Raw genomic sequence first — 23,738 nt, forward strand, 5'->3', positions numbered from 1 at the left:
TTGATGCTAGCTGGCTGTTTTGCCCATTAGTTGATGCAGATTCTTCATTTTGTTGATGCTCTTTAGCTTTTGTTATGTTTTTTGAATGGCTGGTACTGGTTGTTCCTTTCTATGTGTAGTGCCTCTTTCAGGAAGTCTTGTAAAGCAGGCCTGGTGGTGACAAAAATCTCTGAGTACTTGCTTATTCGCAAAGGATTTTATTTTTCCTTCACTTATGAAGCTCAGTTTGGCTGGATATGAAATTCTGGGTTGAAAGTTCTTTTCTTTAAGGATGTTGAATATTGGCCCCCACTCTCTTCTGGCTTGTAGAGTTTCTGCCGAGAGATCTGCTGTGAGTCTAATGGGCTTCCCTTTGTGGGTGACCCGACCTTTCTCTCTGGCTGCCCTTACTATTTTCTCCTTCATTTCAACCCTGGTGAATCTGATGATTATGTGCCTTGGGTTTGCTCTTCTTGTGGAATATGTTTGTGGTGTTCTCTGTGTTTCCTGGACTTGAATATTTGCCTGCCTTGCTAGGTTGGGGAAATTTTCCTGGATAATATCCTGAAGAGTATTTTCTAGCTTGGATTCATTCTCTTCATCACATTCTGGTACACCTATCAAATGTAGGTTAGGTCTCTTCACATAGTGCCACATTTCTTGGAGACTTTGTTCATTTTTTTTGGCTCTTCTTTCTCTAATCTTGGTTTCTCATTTTATTTCATTGAGTTGATCTTCAACTTCTGATATTCTTTCTTCTGCTTGGTCAATTCGGCTGTTGTAACTTGTGCATGCTTTGTGAAGTTCTTGTATTGTGTCTTTCAGCTCCTTCAATTCATTCATATTCCTCTCTAAGTTGTCCATTTTGTTATCATTTCCTCGAATCTTTTTTCAAGGTTCTTAGTTTCTTTGCATTGATTTAGGAAATGTTCTTTTAGCTCATGGAAGTTTCTCATTACCCACCTTCTGACGTTTGATTCCAGCATTTCGTCACACTCATTCTCTGTCCAGCTTTGTTCCCTTGCTGGTGAGGAGTTTTGGTCCTTTGTAGGAGGCGAGGTGTTTTGGTTTCAGGTGTTTTCCTCCTTTTTCTGCTGGTTTCTTTCCATCTTTGTGGATTTATCCACCTGTCATCTTAGTAGTTGCTGACTTTTCGATTGGGTCTCTGAGTGGACACCCAGATTGTTGATGATGAAGTATTTCTGTTACTTAGTTTTTCTTCTACCAGTATAACCCCTCTGCTGTATGACTGCTGAGGTCCACTCCAGGCCCTCCTTGTCTGGGGTACACCTGTTACAGCTTCGGAACAGTGAGGATGCTACCAGTTTCTTCTTCTGCTATCTTTGTCCCAGAATGATGCCCACCAAATGTCAGTCTGATCAGTCCTTTTTGAGGTGACTCTTTGAATATATGGGGGTCAGGGTACTGCTTGAGGATACAGTCTGTACTTTATAGGAGCTCAAGTGCAGAGCTGTGAGCTTCATTGTTCATTCAGGGCTGTTAGGCAGGTACATTTGAGTGTGCTGCAGCAGAACTCATAAAACCCCTTTTTTTCCTCAGCTGCTCTGTCTTGGGGAGTTAGGGCTTTCTTTATGAGTATCTTGCACTGTCCTTCCCAGCTAGGAGGCAGTCTAGTCACTATTTGCCTGCCGAGGCTCTGCCCTGCTGCTGTGGGGTCTGCCCTGTTGCCGTGGGCTCTGCCCTGTTGCCGTGGGCTCTGCCCTGTTGCCATGGGCTCCGTCCTGTTGCCATGGGCTCTGCCCTGCTGCCGAGTATAATTCCCTGTAGTCCTGTTTATATGGGTGTGGTTAAAACTGCTGGTGATATTGGCCCATCTTTGTATTGGCAGAGCCTCTCTGTTATGGTGGGTTGCCTCGGCAATGGCAGGCTGCGTCAGCAATGGGAGTGTACCTCAGTAGGGGTGAATGCCTTGGTAATGGCGGACGCCCCTTCCCCACTGAGCGGCACCATCCTGGGTTCAGCTGTGCCCACAGTGAAACTCTCAACCCCAAGCATTTTGAATCGCCATTCTGTTTGTCCCTATGGGGGTGGGAACTGCCAAGCCTGATCACCTGGCTCCCTGCCTCAGAGCCCTTTTTTTTTTTTTAAGTTGAACGATTTTCTCTCCTAGGTGTTTCAGGCACCTGCTGATAGGGCACTGGGATCTGTGTGATTTCCCGTGCAGTGACCCACTGCACCAGCTCAAACATCGCTTCCCAGGAATCTCCTGGTCTGGCTTATTGTCCAAGTCCCATTTAATCAGATGGATATGCTAATCTGCCCTTCCAAATCTCAGATTGCTGGTTTAACAGGGCACCCAGACCATTTCATTTTGTGTGGAGTGCTACTGCACTGCAGCACTGGCTGAAATGTCCGCATGAGCTGAAACAGCTGTGCTGGTGTCCCATGTCTCTCCTACACCTGGGAATTTCCCTGTTCTGTGGGCAACAAAGATCCATCTGGAAATGCAGCTAGCACTCACCCTCTGCACCTTTACTGAGAGCTGCAATCCTGAGTTGCTCCTACCATGCCATCTTCTTTTTCCCACATGTACCTTTATAGTAGAATGATTATAATCCTTTAGGTATACACCAAGTAATAGGATTGCTGGGACAAATGGTATTTCTGGTTCTAGATCCTTGAGGAATTGCCACATTGTCTTCCACAATGGTTGAACTAATTTAATTCCCACCAACAGTGTAAAAGTATTCCTAATTCTCCACAGCCTCACCAGCATCTATTGTTTCCTGACTTTTTAATGATCGCCATTCTAACTGGTGTGAGATGGTATCTCATTGTGGTTTTGATTTGCCTTTCTCTAATGACCAGTGATAATGAGCTTTCTTTCATATGCTTGTTGTCCACATAAATGTCTTCTTTTGAGAAATATCTGTTCATATGATTTGTACACTTTTAGATGGGATCTGTATTTTTCTTATAAATTTGTTTAAATTCTTTGTAGATTTTGGATATTAGACCTTTGTCAGATGGATAGATTGCTAAACTTTTCTCCCATTCTGTAGGTTGCCTGCTCACTCTGATGATAGTTTCCTTTACTGTGCAGAAGTACTTTAGTTAGATCCCATTTGTAAATTTTTTCTTTTGTTGCAATTGCTTTTGGTGTTTCAGTCATGAACTATTTACACATTTCTATGTTCTGAATGGTATTGCCTCAGTTTTCTCCTAAGGTATTTTATGGTTTTAGGTTTCACATTTAAGTCCTTTACCCATCATGAGTTAATTTTTGTATAAGGTATAAAAAAGGAATCCAGTTTCTGTTTTCTACATATGGCTAGTCAGTTTTCCTAGCACCATTTATTAAATAGGGAATTCTTTTCCCATTGTTTTTGTCAGGTTTGTGGAAGATCATATGGTTGTAGATATGTGGTATTATTTCTGGTGTCTCTGTTCTGTTCCATTGGTCTATATATCTGTTTTGATACCAATACCATGCTGTTTTAGTTACTATCACCTTGTAGTATATTTTGAAGTCAGGTAGCATGATGCCTCCAGCTTTGTTCTTTTTACTTGCCTTAGATTTTTATTGTCTTGGCTATACAGCCTCTTTTTTTGGTACCAAATGAAATTTAAAGTAGTTTCTTCTAATTCTCCAAAGAAAGTCAATGGTAGCTTGATTGGAATAGAATTGAATCTATAAACTACTTTTGGCAGTACAGCCATTTTCACAATATTGATTCTTCCTATCCATAAGCATGGATTTTTTTTTCATTTGTTTGTGTTCTCTCTTATTTCATTGAGCAGCAAATTGTAGTTTTCCTTGAAGAGGTCCTTCAAATCCCTTGTAAGTTGTATTCCTAGGTAATTTTTTTGTAGCAATTGTGAATGGGAGTTCACTCATGAACTTTCTGTTTGTCTATTATTGGTATATAGGAATGCTTGTGATTTTTGCACATTGATTTTGTATAATGACTTTGCTGAAGTTGCTTATCAGCTTAAGGAGTTTCTGGGCTAAGAGCATGGGGTTTTCTAAATATACAATCATGTCATCTGCAAACAGAGACAATTTCACTTTCTCTCTTGCTATATGAATACTCTTTATTTCTTTCTCTTGCCTGATTGTCCTGGCCAGAACAACACTACATTTAATAGAAATGGTGAGAGAGGGCATATTTTCTTGTGCTGGTTTTCAAAGGGAATGCTTCCAGCTTTTGCCCATTCATTATGATATTGGCTATGAGTTTGTCATGAATAGTTTTAATTATTTTGGCATATGTTTCATCAATACCTACTTTATTGAGAGTTTTTATCAGGAAGGGATGTTAAAATTTGTCAAAGCCTTTTCTGCATCTATTGAGATAATCGTGTAGTTATTGTCATTGGTTCTGTTTGTGAAACTGATTGATTTGCATATGTTAAATTATGTTAAATGATGCTGGGTGAAGGGGAGAAAGCAAACAAAGCACACTGCCATGTGTGTACCTATGCAACTGTATTGCATGCTCTGCACATGTACCCCAAAACCTAAAATGCAATAAAAAAAAATAATAATAAAAATAAATAAATAAATAAATGATGCTGGGAAAACTGGCTAGCCATGTAAATGTCCAGGACTTTTCTTTGGTTGGTAGGCTATTAATTATTGCCTCAATTTAAGAACTTGCTATTGGTCTATTAATGGATTTGTAGGTCTTCTATATTTCTTAAGCTCATCTCCCTTTTTATCCCTATCATCATCATAATTCCTTGCCAATGATCTTTCATCTCTATCATTATTGTCAATAACTTTCTGTCATTACTGCAATGGTGTTCTATTTTTACTCCCTATGTGGTATAAGGCCTTTTTTTCATCATGTGATTCCTTCTATCTCTCCTCTCTTTTTCCCCAATAGTACTTATTTTACACTCTTGGTCTGTCCACAGTGAACCATGGTTCTCCGTATATACTACATTAATTCCTACATACATGCCTTCATTCATACTCTTGCAGTGCCTGAAATGCCATGATCTGATTTAATTGCCTGCCTAACCAGAACTTGTGACTTTTTGGAAGGCACAGCATACTTAATTTATTCACTGAACAAACATTTATATAGCACTCTTTTATAGTAAGCATCATTCTAAACTAAGAGCTTGTAAACTATAACCCATGAATCAGATCTGATCTGTTGCTTATTTTTTTGAAATAACAACTTTATCGAGATATTCATTGAAATATGTGTATCATGAATTTTACTCCATTAAGTACAATGAAAATGTTTTTATATATTGAGAGTTGTGCAATCATAAACACTTGTCTAATTTTAGGGCATTTCTATTGCCCCAAAAGAAAACCCATTTCTCATCATTCCATTGCCCTCTCCCTGAGACCCTACACTTTCTGCCTCTATGAATTAGTCTTTTCTGGATATTCCACATAAATGTAATTATACATGCGGTCTGTTGTGACTGTATTATTTTATGTAGCATAATATTTTCAAAGTTAATTTATGTTGTAGTATGTGTCAGTGATTCATTTCTTTTTAGTGACAAAAAATATTTCATTGTATGAACATACAACATTTTATCTTTTCATCAGTTGATAAACATTAAGCTGCTTTTGCTTTTTGGCTATTATAAATAACGTTGCTATAAATGTTTATATACAATATTTTATGGGGATATATGTTTTCACTTCTCTTATTTACCCAAAGGATAATTTCTTGGATCATATGGTACCTCCATGTTTAACCTTTTATGAACTGTCAAGGTGTTTTCCACAGTGATTGTACCATTTTGCATTCCCACCCAAGTTCAAATCTTTCTACATCCTGATAAATATTTGTTAATGTCTATTATTTATTTTATATCTTCCCCTGAAGGTGTAGTAATATCTCTATTTGGTTTTAATTCACATTTACCTAGTAATTAACAAGGTTGAGCATTTTTTATGTACTTACTGGCTTTTGTATATCTTCTTTGAGGTAACATCAGTTCAACTGAATTGTCCATTTTTAATTGAGTTATTTGACTTTTATAGTTGAGTTTTAAGAGATTTTTATGTGTTCTAAATTCAAGTATCACGTAAGATGTAAAGTTTGCAAATGTTTTCACCCATTCAATGGATTGTCTCTTCACTTCCTTGAATCTGAATTAGATTTTACACTTCTTCTTGACAAATTCTAGTAGTTTCTGTCTTTCTATAAATGTCTCTGTTTTACCCAGTTTATCTCATTTGTTGGATACAATTTTCATGGCATTCTCTTATACTCCTTTTTTTTCTGCAAGACAGGCAGTGATGTCCAACTTTTATTACTCATTTTTTTCAATTTAAATCTTCTTTCTCTTTCCTTGGTCAGTCTAATTAAAGTTGTTGACCTTTTTAAAGAAACAACTTCTGGTTTTGTTGACTTGCTTTATTATTTATCTATTCTTTGTTTCAGTTATTTTTCTCTAACCTTTATTTTTTCTTTATTCTGCTTGCTTTGAATTTACTTTGCTCTTTTATGTTTATTATTTGTTAAGAAGGAATGTTAGAGTATTGATTTAAAGTCTTTCATTTTATGTTAATGTTTACAAAGCTCTCAAAATCTCTGGAATATAGCAAAAGCAGTGCTAAAAATAAAGTTTCTAGTGCTAAATGCCTACATCAAAAAGATAGAAAGATCACAAATTGACAACTTGATAGCATATCTCAAAAACTAGAAACACAAGAAGAAACCAAATCGAAAGCTGTCAAAAGAAAAGAAGTCAATATCAGATCAGAACTAAATAAAATTAAAACAAAAATAATACAAAGGATGAATAAAATTACAAGTTGGCTCCTTGAAAAGATAACCATTTGAAAAAAATCAACAAAATAGACATATCACTAGCAAGATTAATAAAAGAGAAGAGAGAAGAATCAAATAGATGTAATAAAAAACAATAAAGGTTATATCACTACCGATTCCACAGAAATACAAACTACCATTAGAGATTACTACAAACAACTCTATGTACATAAACCAGTAAACCTGGAAGAAATGGATACATTCCTGGACACTTCCACCCTCCCAAGCCTAAACCAGGAAGAAGTTGAAACCCTGAATAGACCAATAACAAGGGCTGAAGTTAAGGCAGCAATTAATAGCATACCAACCAAAAAAAGCCAAGGTCCAGATGGATTCACAGCCAAATTCTACCAGACATACTAAGAGGAGCTGGTCCCACTCCTTCTGAAACTATTCCAAACAATACAAAAAGGGGGGATCTTTCCTAAATCCTCTTATGAAACCAACATCATCCTGATATCAAAACCCAGAAGAGACACAACCAAAAAAAGAAAACTTCAGGCCAATGTCCATGATGAACAGAAATGCAAAAATCTTCAATAAAATACTGGCAAACATATTGCAAGAGCACATCAAAAAGCTTATCCGTCACAATCAAGTAGGCTTCATCCTGGGTATGTAGGGCTGGTTTAGCATATACAAGTCTATAAAAGTGATCCACCACATAAACAGAACCAAAGACAAAATGGATGTGATTATCTCAATAGATGCAGAGAAGGCCTTTAACAAACTTCAACAGGTCTTTATGCTAAAAATCCTCAATAAACTAGGTATCAATGGAACATATCTCAAAATAATTAAATCTATTTATGACAAAACCACAGCCAATATCATACTCAATGGGAAAAAACTGGAAGCATTCTCATTGAAATCTGGTGCTAGACAAGGATACCCTCTCTCACCACTCCTATTCAATATAGTATTGGAAGTTCTAGCCAGAGCAATCAGGCAAGAAAAAGAAATAAGTGGTATTTGATTAGGAAAAGAGGAAGTCAAATTGTCACCATTGGCAGACAACATGATTCTATATTTAGAAGACCCCATCATCTCAGCCCCAAATCTGAAACTGATAAGCAACTTCAGCAAAGTCTCCAGATAAAAAATCATTGTGTGGAAATCACTAGCATTTCTATACACCAACAACAGACAAAGAGAGAGACAAATCAAGAATGAACTGTGATTCACAACTGCTACAAAGAGAATAAAATACCTAGGAATACAACTAACAAAGGATATAAAGAACCACTTCAAGGAGAACTACAAACCACTGCTCAATGAAATAGAGGAGGACACAAACAGACCGAGAAACATTCCATGCTCATGGTTAGGAAGAATCAATATTGTGAAAATGGCCATACTGCCCAGAGTAATTTATAGATTCAGTGCTATTCCCATCAAGCTACCTGTGACCCTCTTCATAGAACTGGAAAAAACCACCTTAAACTTCATATGAAACCAAAAGAGAGCTCGCATAGCCAAGAATTTATAAATTTCTAGACAAAAAGAACAAAGCTGGAGGCATCACACTACCTGACTTCAAACTATACTACAAGGCAACAGTAATCAAAACAGCATGATACTGGTACCAAAACTGAGAGGTAGACCAATGGAACAGAACAGAGGCCCTGGAGGCAATGCCACACATCTGCAGCCATCTTGTCTTTGACAAACCAGACCAAAACAAGCAATGGGAAAAGGATTCCCTGTTTAATAAATGGTGTTGGAAAAACTGGCTAGCCATATGCAGAAAGCAGAAACTGGACCCCTTCCTGACACCTGACACTAAAATTACCTCCAGATGGATTTAAGACTTAAACATAAAGCCTAACACCATAAAAACCGTAAAAGAAAACCAAGGCAAAACCATTCAGGACATAGGCATAGGCAAGGACTTCATGACTAAAACACCAAAAGAATTGGCAACAAAAGCCAAAATAGAGAAATGGGATCTAATTAAGCTCTCCAGAACTTCTGTATTTCTTTTATTTTTATTATTTGTTAAGGTGGAATGTTACAGTATTGATTTAAAGTCTTTCATTTTATGTTAATGTTTACAAAGTTCTCAAAATCTCTGGAATACAGCAAAAGCAGTGCTAAGAAAAAAGTTTCTAGAGCTAAATGCCTAGGTCAAAAAGACATTAAGATCACAAATTTACAACCTGCTAGCATATCTCAAAAACTAGAAAAACAAGAAGAAACCAAACCCAAGCTTATCAAAATAAAAGAAGTGAAGATCAGATCAGAACTAAATAAAATTAAAACAAAAATTAATACAAAGGATGCATAAAATTAAAAATTGGCTCTTTGAAAAGATGACCATTTGAAAAAATAAACAAAATAGACAGATCGCTAGCCAGCCAAACAGATCACTTGCAAAAGAAACAAACATTAGAGTGGATCAGCAACCAACAGAATGGGAAATGTTTTTGCAATCTACCCATCTGACAAAGGGCTAATATCCAGAATCTACAAAGAACTACAACAGATTTACAAGAAACAAACAAACCCATTCAAAAGTGGGCAAAGGATATGAACAGAAACTTTTCAAAAGAAGACATTTATGATGCCAAAAAACATATGAAAAAAATGCTCATCATCACTGGTCATTAGAGAAATACAAATCAAAACCACATTCAGATACCACTTCATGCCAATTAGAATGGCGATCATTAAAAAGTCTTGAGACAAAAGATGCTGGAGAGGATGTGGAGAAATAGGAACACTTTTACACTGGTGGTGGGAATGTAAATTAGTTCAACCATTGTGGAAGACTGTGGCATTTCCTCAAGGATCTAGAAATAGAAATTTAATTTGACCCAGCAATCCCATTACTGGGTATATGCCCAAAGGATTATAAATCCTTTCAATTGTAAAGACACACACACACACACACACATATGTTCACTGAGGCACTGTTTACAATAGCAAAGACCTGGAACCAACCCAAATGCCCATCAATGATAGACTGGACAAGGAAAGTGTGGCACATATACACCATCGAATACTATGCAGCCAGAAAAAATGATGAGTTTGTGTCCTTTGTAGAGACATGTATGAATCTGAAAATCCTAATTCTCAGTAAACTGACACAAGTACAGAATATCAAACACCACATGTTCTCACTCATAGGCAGCTGTTGAACAATGAGAACACATGGACACAGGGATGGGTATCACACACTGGCATCTGTTGTGGGGGTCAAGGGAGGGACAGCAGGGGTTGGGGAGGTTGTGAAGGGATAACATGGGGAGAAATGCCAGATATAGGTGATGGGGGGATGGAGGCAGCAAACCACATTGCCATGTATGTACCTATGGAGGGATCCTCCATGTCCTACACATGTACCACAGAACCTAAGGTACAATTTAAAAAAACAGAAAAGAAATAATAGACACCCAAATAGGAAAAGAATTCAAACTATCTTTACTGATGACATAATTCTATACCTAGAAAACTCCAAACACTCCATCAAAAGACTTCTATAATTGATCAATGATTTAAGCAATATTTTAGGATACAAAATTAATGTACAAAATAAGTAGCATTTCTATACACCAATAATCCGAAGGCTGAGAATCAAGTCAAGAACATAATCTCATTTACAATAGACACAAAGAAAATGAAATACTTAAGAATATAGCTAACCAAGGACACGAAATATCTCTACAAAGGGAACTACATTGAACACTATTGAAAGAAATCAGACATGACACAAACAAATAGAAAAATAAACCATGATCATGGAGGGAAGAATCAATATTATTAGAATGAACATACTGTCCAAAGCAATTTACAGATTCACTGCCATTTATATCAAACTATGAAGATTATCCCTCACAGAATTAGAAAATGCTATTCTAAAATGCATACAGAGCAGAAAGAACTCAAATAGCTAAAGCAATTCTAAGCAAAAAGAACAAAGCTGGAGCCATAACACTACCTAACTTCAAACTATACTATAAGACTGCAATAACAAAAATAGCATAGTACTGGTATAAGAACAGACACATACACCAATTGAACCAAACAGTAAACTCAAAGCCTAACACAACCACTCTGATCTGAGGTACTATTTACAATAGCAAAGACCTGAACCAACCCAAATGCCCATCAATGATAGACTGGACAAGGAAAATGTGGCACTTATACACCATGGAATACTATGCAGCCAAAAAAAAAACAATGAGTTCATGTCTTTTGTAGGGACATGGATGAATCTGGAGACCATCATTGTCAGCAAACTGACACAAGAACAGAAAATGAAATACCGCGTGTTCTCACTCATACGTGGGTGTTGAGCAATGAGAACACATGGACACAGGGAAGGGAGCATCAAACACCGGGGGCTGTTGGGGGGAAATAGGGGAGAGACAGTAGGGGGTAGGGAGGTTTGGGAGGGATAACATGGGGAGAAATGCCAGATATAGGTGATGTGGGGTTGGAGGCAGCAAACTACATTGCCATGTATGTACCTATGCAACAATATTGCATGTTCTGCACATGTACCCAAGAACCTAAAGTGCAATAATATATATATATACATACACACACATACACACACGCACATACACACACACATACACATACACACACACATACACACACATACATACACACATACACACACACATACACACACATACACACACACATACACACACATACACACACACATACACACACACACACACATATATATATATAGCAAAGATAACCAAATTGATAGACCACTAGCTAGATAAACCAAAAAAAGAGAAATGTTCAATAAAACTCAATCAGAAATGAATATGGCAACATTACAACTCATACTGCAGAAATATGAAAGATTGCCCAAGATTACTAAGAATATCTCTGTGCACACAAAGTGGAATATCTAGAAGAAATTGATAAATTCCTGGAAAATACCATTATCCAAGCTTGAATCAGGAAAAAACAGGAATCTTAAAAAGATCAGTAATGATTTATGAAAATTAATCAGTAAAATAAAAACTCCCAACAACAACAGCAAAAAAGCCAGGGTCCACAGCCAAAGAAGAACTTGCTCCAATCCTACTAAAACTATTACAAAAGATTGCAAAGGAAGGAGTCCTCACTAATTCATTCTGTGAAGCCAGTATCACTCTGATACCAAAGCCAGGAAATGACACAAGAAAGAAAGAAAAGTACAGACCAATATTCCTGATGAACATAGATGCAAAAATCCTCAATATAATACTAGCAAGACAATTCCTACACCACATGAAAATGATAATTCACCACAATCAAGTGTGTTTCATCCAGGGCTGCAAAGATAGTTCAACATATGCACATTAATAAATGTGATCACCACATAAACAGTATTAAAAACAAAAACTCTATGATCATTTCAATGTATGTTGAAAGAAACATTCAATAAAATTTAGCATTGTTTTACATTAAAAAGCCTCAACAAACTAGGCATAGAAAGAATATACTTTAAAACAATAAATGATGTAAATGCCAAACCCATAACCAACATAACACTGAACAGAGCAAAGTTGAAAACATTCCTCTCAGAGCTAGAACAGACAAGGATGCTTACTTTCACTTCTATTCAAAAAAGAACCCGACATCCTAGCTAGAATAATCAGGGAAGGGGAAGAAATAAAGGGCAACTAAATTGGAAAAAAGGAAGTCAAACTCTCTCTGTTTGCTGATAATATGATTATACCTAGAAAACCCCAAAGTCTCCTCTGAGAGGCTCCTAGATTTGATTAATGAATTCAGTAAAGTCTCAGTTTGCAAAATCAATGTACACAAATCAGTAAAGCTGAGAATCGAATCAAGAACTGAATCCCATTTACAATGGCTACAAAAAATTTAATCTCTAGGAACATATATAACCAAAATAATGAAAGATATCTACAAGGAGAACTAAAAAACACTGCTGAAAGAAATTACAGTTGAAACAAACAAATGAAAAAAAAATTCCATGTTCATAAATCACAACAATCAATATTGTGAAAATGACTGTATTGCTCAAAACAATCTACAGATTCAATACAATTACTATTCGAGTATCAATGTCATTTTTCAAATAATTAGGAAAAACAATCCCAAAATTTATCTCAAAGCAAAATGGAGCCCAAATAGCCAAAGAAATCTTAAGCCAAAAGAACAAAGCCAGAGGCATCACATTACCCAACTTCAAGTTATCCTAGAAGGATATGGTAACCAAAACAGTATGGCACAGGTATAAGAGTACACACATAGACAAATGGAAAGGAATGGAGAACCTAGAAATAAAGTCAAATAACTACAAATAACTGATTTTTGACAACGCACACAGGAACACATACTAGAGAAGGTACACTCTCTTCTGCAAATGTGTTCATGAAGAAGAATGAAACTTGATCCCTATCTCTCATCCTATACAAAAATTAACTCAAGGTAGAATAAAGACTTAAATGTGAGACCTGAATCCATACAAATTCTAAAAGAAAACTTAGCAAAAACTCCCCTAGACATCGGCCTAGACAAAGAATTTATGACTAGGATCCCCAAAGCAAATGCAATTAACTAACTAACTAACTAACTAACTAACTAACTAACTAACTAACTAGATAAATGGGATTTAATTAAACTAAAACTCTTCTTCACAGACAACCTAAAGAATATAAGAAAATACTCACAACCATACACATGCCAAAGGATGGACATCCAGAATTTGCAAAGGAACTAAAGAAATCCCATTATAAATTAGGCAGATAATATGAACAGATTATTTCTCCAAAAAGATATACAAATGACCAACAAACATACACAAAAATTTTCAGCATCACTAATCATACAAAAAATGTAAATTAAAACCACAATGATATGCCACTTTACCCAAGTCAGAATGTCATTCTTAAAAAGTCAAAAACCACTAAGTGGTGAGGCTGTGGTTTAAAAAAAAAAAATAGAATGCTTATAACACAGTTGGTGGGAATGTAAATTAGAACAACCCCTACGGAAGACAGTATGGAGATTTTTCAAAGAACTAAAATTGATCCAACAGTTCCTCTACTAGGTCTTTACCTAAGGAAAAGAAGTCATATAAAAAAGAAGTCTGCATTCTATGTTTATTGCAGCACAATTCACAATTGCAAAAATGTGGAATCAACCTCAGTGTTCATCATCCAATGAGTAGATTAAAAAAAAGTTGTGTGTGTGTATATTCACATACATATGTGCACATATTTTTGTATATATACACGTATATGATCAATTGTAAGCGAAAATCACTTGTACTCATAAAGCTCTTGAAATAAACATTTAAAAAAGTTAGATATATACAGCTATAAATTTATCTCTAAGCACACCTGTAGCGGAATTTCATAGGTTTCAGCATATTTTGGTTTTGTTTTCATTCATCTCAAAAAATTTTATAATTTCTCATGTGATTTCTTCTTTGACCAATGGTTAAGACTGTATTGTTCAATTTACACATATTTATGAATTTCTCTTTTTTATTCAATTATTGATTGCTATCTTAACTCCATTAGCGTAAGAGAACATACTTGGTATAATTTCAATTCTTTTAAATATATTGAGGTTTGTTTTATGGACTAACATACAGTCTATCCTGGAGAATGTTCTATATGCACTTGAGAATACTGAGTATTCTGCAATTGTTGGATGACCTGTTCAATAGATGTCTGCTAGGTCTAGTTGGTTTACAATATTGTTCAAGTCTATTATACTCCTGTTGATAATTTGCCTAGTGGTTCAATCTATTGTTAAAAGCAGAGGACTAAAGTCTGCAAATATTGCTGAGTTTTCTATTTCTTTCTTCAATTATGTTAGCTCTTGCTTGATGTATTTTCAGGCTTTTTGTTAGGTGAATATATGTTTATAATTATTATAGCTTACTGACTGGATTTTTTTTTGTACTACAATGTCCTTCTTTGTGTCTAGAAACAATTTTAAACTTAAAGTCTGTTTTGTCGGATATTAGTATAGAAATTTCAGCTCTTGTTGGTTATTATTTGAATGATACTGTTTTAATTTCAAACTGGTTATGTCTTTTAATCTAAAGTGTATCTCTGGTAGATAGCCAGTAGTCAAATATGTTTTTGTATTCATTTTAACAAACTCTGTCTTTTGATTCAAGTGCTTATTTAAATTTAATGTAGTTAGTGATAAGATAGCATTTACATCAGCCATTTTGCTATTTCTTTAAAATATGATTGAATTTGCCCCATTTTCTATGCCCAGATCCTCTGTTCAAAGGACAAAGAATCACTTATGCCAAATTGCTATGGGTTCAATAAATGCTACTATAGGACTAAATGCTTGCTCAAGTCTCATGGTAGGTTCAGTCCTCTGACCTGCTCTGCCATGCCTTTTTGTGAGTGGTATGTCAAGCTGCTCTCTCTGTCTTGAGTGATATCATGAGAGCTGATAAGCCCCTAGGTATTGTCTCCCCTTTCTTAAATTTGTGGCACTAAGTAGATTGCAAATAAATTAAGACAAAATTAAATACATAGGAAAAGGTTATTGAGGAGAGATTTACTTTCTTACTCTCACACCAAACTGTATACTTATCTATGCAGGAGGGTTAGCATGGTATTTTAATGGGTATGTAGACCTTTGAGATGCTGATAGAATCTGTAATATGTCTTCTCATTATTTTGTGCAGCCTTGGCACTGAACTTGTGAATTCAGATCTTAGAGACTGTCCTTCCTGGACAAAAATGGAAAATAATATAAATTAACCTCTTCCTCCTTTATAGAAAAATTGAAAGGTCGATGACTCAGAGTCAAGAGATCTTCAAATTAATAAAGACTTCTCCCTAGCCACCTGCTATTCTACATCTCTTTAAAGAAACAGCTTCATTTTTAGGAAAAATTCATGAGATTAGCATAGCATCCTTTTGAATTTTAAGATAGATGAATAGTTTATAAACATAATTTTATGAATTTGCCTAATTTCCATTTATTTTAAAATCAAATTTTCTAAAATTATATGATATCTTAAGCTGAGTTCTTTAAACTAAATTTGAAATGATAATGAAACTGCTCTTGGGATAAAGGGTTAAGAAAATGCTTTTTTGATTCATAATAGGAACTGACAGGAATTGGGGATTCTAAAATTCTTTCTCATTGTTAATGGTAAGTCTAGGTGAAGCAGGTCAGACCCAGTTAAATTTAGACCCCACTCTCTAATTTCTGTGAAACGGAATTAAAAATCAGAATAAACTTACGTCTGAAACATTCTGAATATTTTTATCCCTTTTTACAGGAAGATTGAGTATATTTGATTAACTTTTTTTTTCTTTGTGTAGCTCTAGGCTACAAAACGAAGACATCTTAAGCAGTAAACAATCTATTTTTAGTTTATTAAGATCCAGAAATAAGACAACCAAGAGAGGAAGAAAAAATTTAATAAGAAAAGTGAACACAGTCAACAGCATTATCTTTATATTCTTCCCCATGAAAGATCATTATATGGTGAATTTCTCCAGTCCAGAGTTCACATTGTACCTGTGGGGTACATATTCCAGTAATGGTCTCTCTGACTCTAGAAGTAATCTACAAATATTGGAACATGAAATATTCAGGTAACCTGAGTAGTTGAACTAATCATGGTATTTCATTTTTCATATAAGATAAGGAAAAGAGATTTTCACTTACACACACCAGATATCTTAGTCAATTTGGGCTGCTTTAACAAAAATACCATAGAATATGTGCCTTAAACCACAAACATTTATTTCTCACAGTCCTAGAGACTAGGAAGTCCAAGACTTAGGTGCTGGCAGATCTGGTGTCTGGATTTGATTTGCACATGGTCATCTTCTCCTTGTCTTTTCACCTGGCAGAAAACAGAGAAAGTGAGGGCAATGTCTCATGCCTCTTCTGATAAGGGCACTAATCCTAATCATGAGGGATCTATCCTGTTGACCTAATTACTTTCCCAGAGCCCCACCTCCTAATATAATTGCACTGGGAATTAAGATATCAACATACGAGTTTTGGGGGCAAAAAAATATTTAGTCTATAGCACAGGAGCTCATAAATTATGGTAGGTACTTTAGATCCGTCCAGAGCTGTATATTTCCTAAAACTCATAAGTGCCTGGACATGAAGAAGTGTTGGAGGGAATCTATTTGCATAAGAGGTGGAAACACCTCCCTATGAAGAAGTATTAGTGAGGAAAAGAAGAAATCAGAAATGATAGCTCGATTCAAGAATAATGCCACAGAATCAGAGAGAAAGGAGATTTTGCAGTGTAATGTACTTTTCTCAAATATTCTCCCAGTCCTGGACTCCTATTGAAGTGTTCTACGAAGAGGTTATAAGAGAGAGCCGGAAGAGCCAGCCCATCAAATTCCCTCCTAGAAGTGAGAGTTCCACAGCCCAGTGATGGGATCCAAGAGCAGAGTGTAAACCTAAGATGGTGAGAGCACGTCTTTACTTCACTATGGAAGTGGAGGCAGTAAGAACTCTCAGCTAAGACTGATGTCTTGGAATAATGATGTATACTAGGTTAAAGAAAATAAAAAGAGACTAATTTCCAAACAACACACACACACACAAAATAGCTGAACTGGTGATAGGGAAGTAAAAGCAGGAACCAAAGGCAAGGGTAGGAATTGTAAATTAGCAGCATCTCTCACGTTTCTCTTTGGCACTCATAGTTCTGACAAAGAGGTGTCCTTAATGGTGGTGACAGCATTCTGAGGTCTTGAAGATGACTAGGGAAAGGAAAAGCAAGAATAACGATGGTACAGGTCACCCCATTTCATGAAAGGGCTAACACAGTATTAAACTCAAAGCTCCTCTGAGAACTTCTAGGAGTCTACAGGGATTTTGGAGGGGAGCTAGAGCTCTCATAATGCTGTATGGGTACAGTCAGAGAACACAGTGTGGAATTCTGAATGGAACCTTTACTTTATTGATAGTACAATGAGGTCAGGGGAAACTATAGAACTTCAGGAAGAATATCCTTAAATCTATAAGAAGATTAAGTTTAAGAAGTTTAAGAAAAAATAAGAACTTGGATAAATATTTATGTTTATATTTAGAGATTACTTTCACTTATGTCTTGATGCACCCTTCACGACAGGCTGATTTTGAAGGACTTATCTTCACTGCATGAGGGCAGGAAAAAGGCCTCAGTTTCCCTAAGTTTCCAAGGTTTTAAAGCTGATGAATGGGAGAGTCTGGATTAGTCCTCAGAGCTAATGAGTTAGTCTCAGAGAAGTGTTGTTCCAGTGAGGCTTGAAGGTGCTAAATGCTGTCTCATTTGCAAGACACCAGGAACGACTTGTGAAACAGGCACTTCATGGTTAGAAATGACTTTAAAAAACTGAGAGACAAAATGAGTAATTATAAAATAAAATTCTACATTTATTAAGTTGGGCACAATATGCTTTTTTTAAAATTTTTTATTGCATTTTAGGTTTTGGGGTACATGTGCAGAACATGCAAGACAGTTGCATAGGTACACACATGGCAGTGTGTTTTGCTTTCTTTCTCCCCTTCACCCACATTTGGCATTTCTCCCCAGGCTATCCCTCCCCAGCTCCCCCTCCCGCTGGCCCTCCCCTTTCCCCCCAATAGTCCCCAGTGTTTAGTACTCCCCTCCCTGTGTCCATGTGTTCTCATTTTTCATCACCCGCCTATGAGTGAGAATATGCGGTATTTATATGCTTTATAAAGAATGACCAGAAGCAGGTTGGAACAGAACTTGTGATGTGACCGTAATGTGGTGGCCCCCAGAGCACAGGTAAGATGGGGCATTGTCTGGAATAGCCCAAATCAAACATCCTCTCTTAGAAACAGGATCCTTGCTCCAGGCATTTGTGTGATTTCTGGAGCCACCACAATAACATAGAAATTGAGACATTCAAAAGAATTATCAGGTCAGTATTTTCTTGTTTCTGCACTTGTTCTGGCAGCTGGCTCAGAGGAAAGCTATCCAGTACCACATAGGCTGTCCAGCAATCTCAGGAGTGCTTCAAAACCCTGTAAATCTCCCAACACCTTTCCATCTTTTGATGATATAATGAACCATGCCAAATCCTACTTAATTCAAACACCAACAAAATCCCACAATACAGGCTTATGCAATTAAATTCTTGAGAGTGCTTTACTATGCAATTTTCAAACATAAACCTAGGTAGAGAAAAAAGTATAATGAACCTCTGTGTATGACTCACCTTCAACAATTATTTACACAAAGTCAAGGTTAATTTCAAATGTTTATTTAAAAATATATACTATGGCATAGATCGCTAGCTCTACCCAAAGGTGTTCATCTCTTCTATAATAGTGGGAGCCCAGAGTTACAGTTTTTCCATTCTAACTTATGGGTAGTTCTGACCATGTGGTCTGACCAAGGGGGTGTGAGAAAAGTGATGACTGTAACTTCTCCATCTGCCCCGTAAGGTAAGAGGAGTGGCCTTTCTTTCTCTCTTCCCCCTCTAGTCTGTGTTGCAGATAAAAAAGTAAACTGTCTTGCACCAGAGACAAAGACCACACTTCAATATGGTAGAGCCACAAAATAGAGTGTCCAGGGCTCTGAAGACTTGACAGAGTAGAACTGCTATACAAGTTGGACTATTATGTGAGAGGAAAATAAATACCTAGCCAGTTCATGATGTGTGGCCCTCTAAACCAGTTTACTTAAGTCTATGTTACCAGCACAAAGCCAACATTCTAACTAATAATCTTGATAAATGATTGTATAATGTTTGGTGAATAGAAATTTGAGCATGTATATTAATAGCACATCTGTGCTATGATGATATAAGCATTTACATTACAATTTCTCTGGTTCTTATTCAACAACTATTTCCTAACTATTGCAAATGTTAGGAATAGTGCCTAGCATATAGAAGCTACTAAGGAAATACTATTCCAGATGTTGGCAATAGTGCCTGGCATATATTGGCAACTCAAGAAATATAAAAATAAGCTTACTGCCCCCATAAAGCCCCCATTCATCATGTTATGGAATGAATGCTTACATCCTCTTGGGTTAGTCCGTTCTCATGTTGCTAATAAAGACATATTACCCAATACTGGATATTTTATAAAGGAAAGAGTTTTAATTGACAGTTCCACATGGCTGGAGAGGCCTCACAATCATGATAGAAGGTGAACAAGGAGCAAAGTCGTGTCTTACATGGCAGCAGGCAAGAGAACATGTGCAGGGGATCTCTCCTTTATAAAACCATCAGAATTTGTGAGACATACTCACTACCACAAGAACAGTATGGGGGAAACCACCCCCATGATTCAGTTACCTCCTACTGGTTTCCTGCCATGACATGTGGGGACTATTACAATTCAAGGTGTGATTTGAGTGGGGACATACAACCAAACCATACTACTTCTTAGAATTCATATGTTGAAGTCCTAACCGATAATGTGATGGTATTTGGAGGTGTGGTCTTTGGGAATTAATTATCTTTAGATTAGGTCATGAAGGTATCATCCTCATAAAGGGGTAAGTCCTCTTAGAAGAGGAAGACACAGATCTCGTTCCATTCAGGAGCAAGCATTAAAGAAAGCTGTGAGGACACAATGAGAAGGCAGCCATTTGCAAGCAAGGAAGAGAGCCCTCACCAGCTACTGAATCTGCAGGTCCCTTGATCCTGGAATTCTCAGCCTCCAGAACTGTGAGAAATACATTTCGGTTGTTTAAGCCATCCAGTCTATGATATTTTGTAATAGCAGCCCAAGCTAAGACACATTCTAATATATTCTTGCTTTCTGCTTAAACTTTTTACAATCAGCTCATTTATTCATTCATTCAACAAATATGTATGGACTAGCCAAAACTGCCAGGCTCTATTCCAGGCCCTTGTTATGCAGTAGTGAAGAAAAGGGCCCAAATCTCTCTGCTCCTAGGGCTTACATTCTAGAGGGGAAGATGGTCAGATAAGCAAGATCAGTAAGTATTATTAAAATACATACTATAACAAATTGTGATTCATGCTAAGGAGTAAAGTAAAGCAGGAAAGGGTTGTAAGAAATTGGGGAAATGAAATTTTATATTTTAGATGGGTCGTTAGAGACCTACTCATACTATTTGAACAGAGGCATGAAGGAATGATGGAGCAAGTTGTGCCAACATTCTGGTGAGAATCATTCCAGGCAGAAGGAATTCCATGTGCAAAAGGCCAGAGGTGGTAGCATGTTCTGGAAACTTCAATGAGACCCATGTGGCTAGAGCTGAGTGAACCAGAAGGATACCAGTGGGAGAGACAGTCTTATCCTTTAGGGGTTTTGTAGGGCCCAGATGGCTCAAAAGCTGACATCCCTTGCTTAATTAAAAATGAGGCATCTTTGCCTCACCCTTACAACATTTTCTTTTTATATTATCCCTGTTACAAATATTATCCCTGCAAACAACCAATGGCATAGCCCTATGGGCAAGTATATATTGTTGTCTCAGAAGAATGGCATGGCTGGCCTGTTGACATAGGAGGAACATCACATATGATGACCTGATGGGTGAATCCAAAGCCAGCCAAATGAGCAGTAGTGAAGAGAGGAAACCCAGGGCAGGAAGCAGGCAGTAAGGGATCATGGGGTGAGAGCTTTGGACGCTGCCAGTGAAGAAGGGAAGGGGCCAGCAGCCTCTTTCCAGCAACAGCTATTAGTGATGAGTGGCAGGTGTTGATCAGAGCAATGCTAATATATAGAAAGTGGGGGAAAGCTTCAAGGATGTATATATAGGAAGTTTTTGCAGGAAATGTTCAGGTCATGCCTCATGCAGGGAGAGATATAAAGCAGGCTGGCTGAAATAGTGTGCATACTTTTAACCCTACAGGTGAGAATTGCAGAGGGCACAGAAAAAAATCTGACCAAAGTGAGTTTGTCTTCGCTTTGTGTCCTCACATGGCCTTTCCTCAGTGCTTATGCCATCCTTGTTGCCCTGATTTTCAGAGGTATCATATTATTATAAAAACATTATAAGAGGAAAACCAGTTCCTACTGAAGTAAAGAATAGAGATGAGGCTGCATGTGGTTTCTCTGGTTCCCCTCTGAGGGAAGGTCTGGAGGGGAGTTTGAGAGGAATTTCTCACCACTAGCAAAAAGGGAAGGATTTGACTTAGTATGAAAAGACGTACTTGATTCTGAGTTCTGGAAAGAGTGTCCACGTGTAGCTGACATTTCTCTTTTGATGCTGACCTTAGGTTGGAGTCACTGCAGGAAATAAATAATGCAGTGTCATATCCATGTTCTGGTGTATGGTTCACACTGATAATGCTGCTTGGGAGGAACCCAGAATCCTGAACTATAAAAGGTGCATCTGCACTCCTAGCAGCCAGGACTGTTCTCCAGGCCCTGAAAGATTGGACCTGCCCAGAGGGAACAATAGAACAAGGATGCAGCTGTATAACATAAGGGTTGATTTTGATCAAACAAACGAGTGGTGGCAAATAGGTGACGAAAAATGGAAAACATCTCAGTTCCTTCTACCAATCTTGTGCTACATCTTGTTCCTTAATGTAGTGCTATTTGAGTGGAAGGCTGAATGGTGTCAAACTCAATAGAATGGAATAGTAAATATGGCTGATTTGCCATATCTGCTGTGAGCAACATAGGAGAGGGTGATGGTCTGTGTGTTATGCATTTGCTAGCTCTGCAATAAATTATTGCTTTGATAAATAATAGGGACAAGTATTTCTGATAAATTTTTCTTTTATAATAGAATGCATTTAAATTTGAGAACAGTGGAATTCTATGTCCAAAGAAAGGTTGAAGGTACCAAGGTCGAAAAGTAATTAGTAATTACCAAGGTCAAAAAGGCTGAAGGTACCAAGGTCATATAGCAATTTAGATTTTGGAAGGGTATAGCAAGAAAATTGCCCTGAGTTGGGCAGTATCAGTGGAGAAGACACAAACTGTGTTTTTTTTCTTACTGTCTCACTTGATTGCAATCAACAGAGACTACTTATATGACCAAATGTGTGTAGGTTTTCCCTCATATCTCAAGCAAGCAATGAGCTCTGCAGCAGATACTAGCTGGGCGTGCTCCAATGCAATTTTGACACTATTTACCTGGAGATAGCATCAGATCCCACAGGTTGAGAGCGCAGTTCACAAGCACCCCTCCCTTCTGCTGCCTAGCAGGAACCCAAGTTGTTTGACCTGTGCGTCTGGCCAACCAGCTACAAATCAGGGATCCCATGACCCTTTCCAGAGATCTGATTAATTTGTTAGAGTGGCTCACAGAACTCAGGGAAACACTCACATTCACCAGTTTATTACAAAGAATATTACCAAGGACACAGATGGTGAGATACCTGGAGCAAGGTATGAGGGTGGGGTGGAGCTTTCACATCCTCCCAGGTGTGCCACCCTGCAGGAACCTCCCTGTCTTCAGTTATCCCAGAAGCTTTCTGTACTATGTCCTTTTGCATTGGATAGGCATGACTGAAGCATGGACAAATGTGTACAAATGTGATTGGACAAAGAAAGTAGGATCTAATGCTAATAGACTGAGAAAACCAATGAGATCTGTTCAAATTTTTCTTGGCATCTCCAGGTAGCATTCCTTCCTCCAGAGCATGGGGCAGGTCCTCTTCTGAAATGAGGGTCTTATGATCCATAATGAGACAAGCTAGGTCAGAGAATTTCCTTATGGCCAGCTACAAGACAAAAAGGTGAGGTAACATTTCTCCTCATCTTGGAGAGAAAAAAAAACAGTAGCTGAAAGGAAGACGAGAGAAGTTCAGAAAAAAGGATTCTGTTTTCTGAGACCTGCTCCTGAGGCCTAATGTGCCCTAACCTTATAACAAAGACTGTAACAAAGGCTATGGGAGTCATGAGCAAGGAACCCTGGACAATATATATATATATATACTGTGCATGTGTGTGTGTGTGTAAAAAAATATCATCATATCACAGGCACACTGAGGCTATTTTATTGAGATGACACAATTTTGGTCTCATGATTAATCTGAGCACAAAGATAAAATAATTGACTCTAGGAAATTATGTTTTCTCTATCCTTATAGAAATTAA

Source organism: Callithrix jacchus, chromosome 3 (genome assembly GCF_049354715.1).
Source record: "Callithrix jacchus isolate 240 chromosome 3, calJac240_pri, whole genome shotgun sequence".
Classification (NCBI taxonomy): Eukaryota; Metazoa; Chordata; class Mammalia; order Primates; family Cebidae; genus Callithrix; species Callithrix jacchus.